Source organism: Plutella xylostella, chromosome 8, assembly GCF_932276165.1.
Source record: "Plutella xylostella chromosome 8, ilPluXylo3.1, whole genome shotgun sequence".
Classification (NCBI taxonomy): Eukaryota; Metazoa; Arthropoda; class Insecta; order Lepidoptera; family Plutellidae; genus Plutella; species Plutella xylostella.
The window spans coordinates 9,305,928-9,318,080 of NC_063988.1; the positions used below are offsets into that span (position 1 = coordinate 9,305,928).

General features: G+C 36.8%; 1 protein-coding gene across 11 annotated transcripts in view; it reads left to right on the top strand.

The window, feature by feature from the left end:
* LOC105393460 (calmodulin-binding transcription activator 2) overlaps window positions 1-12,153 on the top strand; it is a 143,455-nt gene that overhangs the window by 87,497 nt on the left and 43,805 nt on the right. For all 11 annotated transcript variants that reach the window (XM_048622488.1, XM_048622490.1, XM_038115168.2 and 8 more), the window contains one exon: window positions 4,137-4,204. The gene's annotated coding sequence lies outside the window, so the exon portion shown is untranslated. The remainder of the gene's footprint in view (window positions 1-4,136; window positions 4,205-12,153) is intronic.

Consider the following 12,153-nt stretch of genomic DNA (forward strand, 5'->3'; position numbering starts at 1 on the left):
AAGATCGAGTCAGATGGAGAAACCTTCTCAAAGCCCTTTGTCCCTGCTGAGGGACGTCAGGATGGATGTATGTATGTATGTATGTATAATAACGTACATGAATATAATATAGTCGCGAGCTGTGCAAAAGTTCCATCTTACATTTCCATTTCCATATGAATACCTACCACGTTATTACAAATAGGTATGATCATTGACTTATACAGGGTGTTGCATTGGGTATGCTTGAAAACACTTTGGAAACCTTTCTACTTTAAATGTATACGTACAATATAAACGCATAACCACTCGGCTCTGCGGATCTATATCCCAATGCAACTTAGACAAACTAAGTAAATCTAACTTAACAATTGCTTAACTTGCATGTAGCCTAGGTATTCTAGGTAATTAGTTGGGGAGATAAACTCCCCTATTACCTAAGTTGCTTGCTCATTACCCTCTAACTTGAACAGTACTTAAGTTGTACTTAATTTAGACTAGTTAATACCTACGGCAATTTGGAACAGGATCGTAGTTATAAGGTCTAGGTCTTATCAAATCAGTTGTTTAGACAATTTATATATTTACAGTAATAATCTTTTTTTGAGGACTCAACTAATAAACTTCTTCTTAGTAACGATCTTTAAACAAATTTTTCGAATAGCTAGAATTTTCATAACATATTTTTTTCAGATTGATTGATTATTACATTATTCAACATTCAAAACGTCTTGTCTTAAAAGTATTTCAAAGCTCTCCACTCTACTCCATACTTGATAATATTTTATAAAAACAAACTGTGCACCTAATTAAGACCAACCTACACTAATAAAGCTAGCAACACTACTTTATTTCACCTGTGGCAACCTTTTCAGTTGAGACCTTCGTGCTAGGCTCGACTAGACCACCTTATTTCCCCCTTATATCACTGTGGGAGTCTCGTCAACCTTTTTGTACTGTCCTAGCGGCGTTAATGTTGCCTTATCTTAAGGAATACCAGCCACAATTCATTGCATCCAACTTATTTAGCTGTTTCTTTGAACTGTGCTTTTTGCAAATATCTTTCTTAGGGCCTGTTACACAATGTCTGGTTAGTGGCTACCTTTGGGATAAAATACATGTTGTCACTGTCTAAAAAATAAGAACAGAGAGTGACAGCATGTCTTTTATCTCAAAGGTAGCCACTAATCAGATATTGTGAAACAGGGCCTTAGAGTTGTTCCGAAAGTATTTTAAGTACTAAAAAGCAGTTCAAATTGAATAGTTTTTGAGCTGAAATGAAATGAGGACGCAATGCTACAGTGGTGTAACTTCTAGGTGTATTAAAATCGGACGGGTTATTCTAAAGTTGCAGGTTTTCAGGTAATATGTAGACAATTCTTTGTATGGAGAAGAGTAAAGTTACCATATTGTACGTACAATATAAGTAGACAGTGTAAACTAAACTGCTAGACTATGTATCAGTGTCAGTAACTATAGTTTTGTATCTATTCAGTAAGTTTTTAGTAGGTATGTTTATGTAGAAAGGATTACAACGTATACATATATATAGTTATAATCTATTATTATACAGTTTTATTTTTAGTATATAATATTATAATGACCATGATTTGCAATATTTTGCATGCCAAAAATTAATACCTCAGTTTAATGTAAACAAACACGAAATGCAAAAATTCGCCTCAAGATCCGATTTAATATTCAACTTTACAAATTATATGCGATGTAACAACATGAATTTTGAGACGTAATCTGGGGCAAAGTTAAATAAACTTTTAATTCAATGACATTTCAGAAAGATTCCTCCCAGTAGGGACCTAACTTTTCAAGTCTTTTGCGAGTAAAATTTCATTTTGCTATGATGTTATCGTTAATTTGTAACTCCCCTGCGCTACAGGGTGTTGTTTTAGGACTCACCACACAATTATTCGGTCTTGTGTACATTATACGCAACACTATTATACACTATACACACAGAAGGTGTCGCAAAAAGCCTTTGTTCTAAGAATTACTTATTATGTGGGACATAATAATATACATATAATAGTCAATATTATACTTACGTAAAAACATAATAAGATTCGGAGCTGAGTAGCCAAAATTCACGGATATATCTCCACCCATATAATAACTCGACTGTAAGGTTCTTAAGACCATATATAATAATATAATTAAAAATACACATTGCTCTTATATCAGATGTTAATTTTTTCATGTAATTGACTAAGAAACATGACTGAAAGGCATATCATAGTTTACATTAAAATAATACTGCTATACAAGCTTGCCATAACCCGCAGTATCTACACACAAATTTTAACCCAGTTACCAGTAACGAAGTTATAAAGTCGCGTACGCACGGCGATTTTATGGCTGCATAAAAAATATGCTTTTATATGAAAGTGATGCCCTGTAAATATTTATAAGTCTGCATTATGTGGGCGCAAGTTATTTTTTACGGTGGGATAAATTATGCGAGTGTGAGAGACGTGGCAGTCTCTCGATTAACTGTTTCGGGTGTTGGCTTGATAAATATTAACCAAGCCGAGGGTTTATTTTTAAGTATGATTCTAGATGTGTATCCTAAGTGCATTGTACTTATCCCAAAACGGCGATATGTATGTCTATCACGTGAGTACAATTAATTTGCTGCGAAAAGTGGGTGGCTCGTTTTCTGAGCCACCTCTGACTACCCCTTCGGGAATTACAGTCGTGAGTGCATATGTTATTTTGAAGTTTTTGTGTTGTAATTCTTGTTTTTGTTCCTAATAAAATATATTATTGTAATTTTAGTTCCCAGATTACCCCCCCAAGTCGGTTTAACCCGTTGATTTCATTCGCTACTTATGTATTCCGTCCATTTAACATCCGGATTATATTTGAAGCCATAAATCTCAGCATTACGTGAGGTTGGGAACTGTTTATAAATTTAGCAAAGAGGTCGAAGGTTGCTGTGTGTTTTTTATTTATTTATTATTTCGTAGTTCCTCATTATTTTACGCTTACATACGGGCTGCAATTTTATCAGTGATGTTCTTGTAGCCAGTTCAATGTATACCCGACTTCCAATCAACTATTCCATAATGCTGGCAACTGGTAGAAGATGACCATAGGTACCTACAGTGCCACAAACTTATCTGTTCCGGTGACAGTTAACTAAATTGGTGCATATCTCATTATGTTTTTACCCATAGAACAGTTTTTACCCTGGAAAATGACAGTACGGAACAAAAATATGTTTTGACCAATGACAAAAGAATAAAGAGTGGACCTGGCATAAAAATCGGTACTTAAAAATATATCGTCGTCTCTTTTTAACTTATTGGTGTTATCCTACGTAAAAAAGGACAACAGTAGTTTTGTCTTTGCCTAAAATTACAACATTGCGACCGGTCGCCATTTTGATTGACATCCAAACACAAGGTACTTCAGCTGTCAAACAATTTGTTTGTTTACATTTTTCAAGAAAAAAGCCGCCATTTTAATTGAAAGATTGAAACCAAAGTTTAGGTAGGCGCATTTTTTTCGTGGATATGCCATGTCCTCTCTTTATTCCTTTGTCAATGGCTTTGACAGTGTATTTCCAAGTAACATTATAATAGATTGATGAATAAAAAGTATCATTTTCAAAACTATATCGTTATTCATCCCTTGAGGCTCCAAGGGTACAATACACTTTGACGTATGATCTGAATATAAAGGGATGGGTACACTGGGACCGTTTTTTACTGCGTCGCGTAAAATAAATTATTGGGCTTGATTTTGCAAATGTGTCCGCAACTTAATAAAGACTTCAGGAGGAACTCTAGGGACGGGAAGATTTACTTGTTTACTGCTTAATAAAGTGTCCCGTTGCCTGCGGCTTGTTTGTGTGAGAAAAATGACTTTCTGAAGAAAATAATTATAATATTATAAAAGGAAATTTAAGGAAAGGATTTTTTTTTATACATAATGATTTGAAAATAGCATTTGAGGTGCTTTAAAGAAAAGGAGCCTCCTCGACTATCGTATCATCCTAAAATCATTATATTATACCTATCTCTTTACCAAATATTTTACTCTTCCAGACAACTGGAGGAGATCACTTTTACCGATAATACTGATTTAAGTAATGTTTTATGATATAATAAATCATCATAAAATGTTTTTTGTTACAGGAAATTGCGGCTATCCTCATCAGTTTCGACAAACACAGCGAATGGCAGTCAAAAGAAGTCAAAATTCGGTAAGTTTCTTTATAATCTTCAATATTCAACTGTCCAGTTAGATGTAAAATGACATAGGTATATACTTACCCCATTTGAAGCCTTCTTTATTAGCTAATATAAATAAATAAATAAGAAGAATAAAAACCAAAAACCTAATCGAAATTCGTTTCGTCGTCCCACACTGGCTGGCAGCACTATTGGCGCCCAACTGGGGACCGGTTCCAACATTACTTTAACCAAATTAAAACTTGCACGTACAGTCGTACAGTACCGACTTTTGTCTTCGCGCTTGAAATATTAACTCTTTACGACCATTGTACTTCGAAACTTTCAGTGCTAAGCTCGTTGGACCTGCGGTCTTCTACTTGTGATGACTGTTGTAATTAAGAATATGGAAATTGGCTACTGTTGGCAACTTATTGTTAAGTTCTGTAAATATTTTGTGTGTAGCTTTGAGCGTAGGTATTTTTTGGTATTAGTTTTGGGTGTCTTAATTTCTGGTTGTAATATTTTGCGAAAGTAAGTTCCTAGACAGTAGGCATAGACACAAATAAAAGAAAGACTAGATGACAAATAGGTAAAATATACACAGTTGTATATACCTGCCGATTACCAAAACTGGATGAAAATCGAACCAAAAGCAGTAGTAATTTCAGAGATTTATTGAGATTAGTGATCTTTGTCACCCATACAAGTTTAATGCTTTTGACAGTGTACGTTTTATACGTGCGCGCCGACCATAGACCGCTGCGTTCACACGCGGTCAAAACTTTCACCGCGAACGCGTTCATAATTAATATTCTGAGTTTCTGACTAACCTAGCAAGTTGCTTCGTTTTCGGTATTTTGAATGGCACCAGTAAGTCCCAGTCGGAGACTTAAAGATGCCGCTTAATTTTGCGGCTTAGAAATTTCTTCACTGCATTATACATTATTACGAGCTTCCGAAAGTTGCCGCCGTGTTTTCGTTTAATATATTAATTCTGAGTCCGCTCCTGTGCCTGTTAAAATCACAGGTCTTGTTCGTTGGACATGTTTCAACGTTATTGCTTTAACTTTAAGTACTTAGTACCTAGTATCTGAGAAAAATAGTTGTATTGTTAAGATTTTGTTTTAAAGAAGCTTGAAAAGCAATTCATTTCAGAAGGCCCTTTCAATATTTGGTATAACTTTGGAACACCTTATTGTAGATGTACTGGTACTTGGATGTGTGAGTTTAATAGAATAGTTTAATATTCTATCCTTCGGAAAATATTCACTTTCCATTATCCTAAATAAACTGTGTCTCACTCTAGAAGCGGTACCTAGTCTCCTAAGGTTTATTTTAAATAGGGGCGGTTAAATTTGCCGATTTCGATTCGATTAACTGTTTTAATTCGATTCGCGGCTGCATCGAGTTTATCGAGTTTTCGCTCCCGTGATTCGTTAATTTGCGTTTTAAACTAGACATAGTTCGCAGTTCATAGATAAAATTAACGTGGGTGGGCCATCGCAGCTGTGTGATGTGAATTTAGATTTTGAACTCCACAATTTCATTGGGAAATTAGGAAAAATAAAGAAAAGACCGTAGTTAATGAAAATAATGTCAGCGCTAAATTTAACTGGACTATCTAGTACCGTACTTACTCAAGTATGCGTAGGTTTAGACAATACAGTAAGTATAAATACACTTTGCATTGCGATTAGTAACTGCCGAGGGTCTCGATTCGATTCCCGAAAAGTTATACATGATTGTATTTAGAAACATAATTATAATAATATTACCTCTTGGGTCTTGGGTTGTAAATGTTTGTGATGTGTGATATATTCCACCCACTTGCCAATTGTGGGTATTATGGCAATAACCTTCTTGTCTTGAAGGAGGCCCATGTTTACTGGCTATGCATGTGTGTGTATTTGTGTGTGTGTGAGGGAAGTATAATGTATGGACTCCATAAAGCTAAATAAATGAACAAGAAAATATTTGATAGACTTTATTGAATAATAATTCTTCGGTATTACCATTTGAACTATTTATTTTATACACTTACTGAACTACAAGGTACCTCCACTAGACAATAATTGAATACATCGAAAACTAAAAGTGATCATTTGGTCGGAGTTATTGCCCAGAGCCACGATACAGTCGGCCACAGGTACAAGTAGAGCAATAAATTGAACTGCAACAATAGAAATAAACTCACATAAGGAAGTGAGACCAGTTCGGAAGCCGCGACGTCGCGGCAAAATCGCTTTTATATTTAAATCAGCAAGAGCTATTGTTGCAACACGAATGTTTCCTCTGAAACTTTTGATTTTGTATTTGCGTTAATAGACTTCACATTAATAATCATACAAATGTTTCAAATATTTTTGGTTCAATGGCATGAAGTGGAAATTTTGCCCAGGTATAATAAGTACTGTTTTATCATCAAAAATATGTTTAGAAAAAACATATTTTTGGCTTTGGAATAAAGTCAAAAATATGTTTTTTCTAAACATGCCTGGATGAAATTTATTGATAGTGATTGATACAGCGTGATTTTAATAATATAATAGTAACATTAAACCTATCATCGAGGAACAAATTCTAACCAAAGTTAAAAAAACGTAGGTAATATAAACAATTTATTACCGATACATGGCCGATAGTAAATTAACTCAATAGGTTTAGGGGTAGGTACATCCTTATCCTTATCCTTACTAATATTATAAATGCGAAAGTAACTGTGTCTGTCTGTCTGTCTGTCTGTCTGTCTGTCTGTCTGTTACTCTTTCACGACAAAACTACTGAACGGATTTGAATGAAATTTGGTATACATATGGTATTGACCCTGGGAAAGAACATAGGCTACTTTTTATCCCGGAATTCCCACGGGAAAACTTTTTTAGGCGAAGCGTAGCTCGCGGGGACAGCTAGTTGGTTATAACTTGGCAAATACTAAGTTTACTATTTAGAAAGTTGTACCCCAATAAAATTTCGACAAAATTATAGCCCTTAAAGGCATTATTTAGTGAGCGAAATGACGGCCATAGTTAGCAAAAGTATTTCAGTTTCGTTAACTTTTCGACTCATAATGTCATCGAAAATACTTAAAAAAGTAATAAATTTTTGAACAACACTTGCCTTTGAATTTTAGATCATAAACTTTTGCTTAGGAATAATTATTAGTTTTTAAAAGCAGGTTAAGACGACTAACACAGATTTAGCGACCAAAGTTTGCGAATTTTCAAAACTTCCTGTAAAGAAGGCGGCGTAATAAAATATTTATAAACTTTGACGTACTCATCATTCCAAAGTTGCCTCGTTATAATCTTAAAGATTGAAGTGTGCTAAATAGATATAACATAGATATACGATTTATGACCAGCTGGGTATAAAGCTCATAGGTGCGTATCACAGTCATGAGGTAATATAACCTTTTATTTTACTTGGAAAATTCACAAAAAGAAATCTCACTTGTATAACATACTAAACAGAAGATGCATACTCTTTTATGGGATTCCTAAGGTCAATTATGTACAATAAATGTCCCATATAACGTGTGACCTTTTTAAGGATGTGTTAGGCGCACTCATCCTGAGAGGACTCACCCTGTATATTCAGAAGACTCAATGAATAAAAAAACCAGCTCAATGAATAATCGAAGATAATAATTCAAAGCTTCCCCATTATAACAATAACTCGACAGCCGAACTCGAAGCGAGGCGTATAAAATATTCAGCCTCTTGTAAAAATTAGTCAATACTCCGGCTGGTCCCAATTTGGACCCGAGCTTGGACCCGGTAAAAATCTCGGTAATAAACTCTGGATGCAAATGGGCGCATAAATATTCACCGTCGCGGCGTCCGTCATCGCCGCTTCGTTTCGATATCGGTTTTAATGGGCCGAAACGGCTGCGGCCCGACTCGCACGGTTTCAATTTCACCCGCTTTAATTTAACTAGTAGCTGTGCCAGTGGTCGAAATATGGTTGCCGTATTTTGAAGTTTATGCAGTTGTTGATGTTGGCTGGTTGGTTGAAATCGAAGCCCAATGAAATATTTTATGTGCTACCAGTTGAAGGGTTAAGCAGGTACCGTAATGTATTAGTTACAGTTTGTTAATTTACACTCACGGGCAATGAAAAGATTCCACTGAAGTACATTTAACAGAGCATCGGGATATTACTAACTTATAAAATAATAATTAAAAAAATTAAAAAACCGACTTCAAAAAACCACTAAAATGTAAGAAATAATTTAAGGTTTACACAAATTCTACTCGTATGAGACAGTACAAATATACCTAAGCAGGAACTGTTCTTTTTTGATGTTGGTGCGGTGACAAAGTAATCTGAAGAAATATGGCACCAACTTCAAAAAAGAACAGTTCCTGCTTAGGTATATTTGTACTGTCTCATACGAGTAGAATTTGTGTAAACCTTAAATTATTTCTTACATTTTAGTGGTTTTTTGAAGTCGGTTTTTTAATTTTTTTAATTATTATTTTATTTAATAGTTTTTAGTTTATTTGTTATAATTTTCAATCAAAAGTAAGGTGCAAATGATAAAAAGTCCTACTAATCAATACGAATCATTCAAGCCTAAACACGAAGTAGTTGCTATATACCGTTGAGGAGTTCCCCTGACTGCCGTCCGTTTCCATCATCAGATCAGCTCAAGGTCACCATCATATTTTTTTGTTATAAGAACTATATTTACGTTCTTAATTTCATTAGAATCGGTTAATATGTGCCCAAAATGGAAATTCATACCCTGTTTTTACCCCTTTACCCACCCTTGGGGGTGAGATAAAATTCTGAAAAAAAAATGGGACCACCTGGGAGCTCAACCCAATACAACAAAAAAAGAATTTTCAAAATCGGTTCATAAACGGCGGAGTAATCGGTGAACATACATAAAAAAAAATATAAAAAAAAAAAAAAAGATCCCGACGAATTGAGAACCTCCTCCTTTTTTTGAAGTCGGTTAAAAACAGCAATATTTTAGGCATAGATTGGGAACCAGTTGGTAATCTGCAAGACCTGGATTATGCAGATGATCTATGTCTCCTGAGCAACCATCAATCTGACATTCAGAACAGGCTAGACGTGCTTAAATCGGAGTCTGCCAAAGCTGGCCTAAAAATTAATGTCGGAAAGACCAAATACCTAAGAACCGGCGACCACGTAGATAACGCGATTCTCGTAGGAACCGAAGAAGTGGAGATGGTATCACGGTTAACTTACCTAGGTAGCGTTGTGGCAGGCGATGGTGGCACTGATTTAGATGTCAGCTCCCGTATCGACAAGGCTAAAGGCACATTTGCGTGTCTGCGCTCCGTATGGCAGTCAAAACACCTCTCTCGTAGAGTGAAACTCAAAATATTCAACACCAACGTGAAATTTGTACTGCTATACGGATGCGAAACCTGGAAGACTACGAAGACCCTAACACAGAAGCTTCAAGTATTCATCAACCGCTGCCTCCGACAGATCCTGAAGATCTTCTGGCCCAACACGATATCGAATGTAGACCTCTGGAAGAGATGCCACGAAGATCCTATTGGTTTGCAAATAAAACGGCGCAAATGGAGTTGGATCGGCCATACCCTGCGTAGAGACCAAAATCACATTCCAAGACAGGCTCTTGTCTGGAATCCGCAAGCGTAAGCGAGGCCGCCCTAAACAAACATGGCGCCGTTCAATCGATGCGGAGATGCAGGACGCGGAGATGACGTGGTCCGAGGTGAAGCTCGCTGCCGTCGACAGACAGAGATGGAGAACCGTTGTGTCTGCCCTTTGCCCCACGGGGGACCCCCCCGGGGGCCATAGGACGCCAAGAAGAAGAAGAAGTGATGTTTTGCATATTATTCTCCAGAGACAAGTCAGAACTGTGTCGGCCGCGGCCGCACCCGGCTAGATTCAATTGTCATTCCGGCGCAGATTGCGCGGATGCTAGATTTGCTTTTGAAATGGGACATTTACCATCGACAGTTGTATCAATTACGTGACTAGCAGGTATTGCTGAATCCATCTTTCGAGCTTATAAGTCGAGGAGGTTGGTCTCTACATTTTTTTAAAATTATTTCTGTCGGACAGTTTATCTGTCAAATCAAATAAATCAAATCAAATATATTTATTGCAATAAATAACATGTTGCAGTAAGATGTTACACAGCACATTATGGACACAATGTCATTTTACCCATGTCTGTTCTCTGATTGATTTATATTTTTTAATACTTTAAATAATAACGATAGGGTAAATCGTGGTATAACTGGCATGTGTCAGTAACTGGCACTTTGACTATAAAACTAAATATATTAAGCTTTTGGATATAGTAAGACCATCTTTGATGTGTTTACAGCAATCTCCAATTATTCATTGATATTATAGTTTAATTTTACGGCGCTAGGTGGGTATTTTCCGGCGCTGGAAATTATCTCAGTCAAAGCGGCGAAGATCGCCAAAAAAATGCTCGTGCGTTAAGTTTTTTTTAAGGAGACACCAAAATTTGTATGGCCTGTTTTCGCGAAAATAAATAAGTTTTTGATAGTGTGACAATACCAAGGAAGTAGGGGAAGGTCTAAACAATATCATAATAGCCCGATTCACTGTGATTTTAGTTGCTTTTGAGTTATATTTGAGGGTGCTAGTTACTGAAATGTAATTTATATCTTCACTTAGTAACTGGCACCCCCCTGCCAGTTACTAATATTTTGGGTTTTGTGATTTTAAGCTATTTTATACCTTCTATCAACAGAAAATACGATTTAAAGTGCACTGTTAAAACCCCCAGTGTCTAGGCAGCTTTGTTTCAATAACTGGCACGGGGCTGCCAGTTACTAATCTGCATACATTTTTTTACGCACCAATAACTGGCACTTACTGGTGCGGTAAACATTTCTTTCATGTTTCTTTTCAGAAAAATTACTAAAATCAAGGCAATCTACAGTAGTCTGTAATTGTCCACTGCTGGACCTCTCACCAGCAGTGACACTGCACTCTGTTCTCGACCTTCCTCATCCAGCCACTACCGGTCAGCTTTATAAGGTCGTTGGTCCAGCTGGCCCGAAGGTATCCGCCGCTACCCTTGCCTGTTCGTGGTTTCCACTCTAGAGCGCGTTGGCCCCACTGGTCATCGGTTCTTCGGCAGCTATGGCCTGCTTAATGCGACTTGAGCTATATCGGTTACTCAAGTTCTCTTACGGATAACCTTATTTCTGATATGGTCCTTCAAAGAACCACCAATCCTTCCAATGCCCGCTGATCGATTTTGAATCGGTGGACCAGTCCAACCGTCAGTGTCCACGTCTATGATCCATACGTCATCACCAGTAAGACGCATTGACTGAAGACCTTTGCCTTCAGGCATTTATGTGAAAATTTGCCAAATCTTCCCTTATGCAGTCCAATCCAGTAATACATATTTTGTTTTATGCACCTTACAGCTTCGTTTTCGAAGTTCCTTCTGCCTAGTCGAATAGACTGTCCAAGGTAGACATAATATACTGTTGCTGCATTAAGGCCGCTATGCATGTTACAACGAGGGAATTCCAGAACTGCCCAGGTCTAAATGGAATCAAAGGCTTTCTTATAGTCCTTGAAGAACTTGATAGAAACATGGTTCGTGATGACCTTATAAAACTGCTTGAAAACGTGACTTATAAACAAAATTGGTTGAAGAGCTTCTGAAGCTGTTCGAGGATAGTAATAGCTTTCAGAAGAGCTGTACTCATTCTGTCTTTACCCAGAGCATGTGAAGCTGAAAGCCGTAAAAACCTTCAATTTCCGCAAGAAATTTCAGCTTAGAGGCAACTATACTACCGTCAGCAGTCTTCAACTTAGCCAGGTCACTTCTCCCAAGCTGCTGAATGAATACATCAAGGTCCACAAGCATTTGCTTTCTCCATTTCCGTTTCCAAATCCAAGGGTTTCTCGATTTGTTGCATTCATATGGACCCACGATTCGTCGCATACTTGTACTGTCATTTTGTCGTAGAAG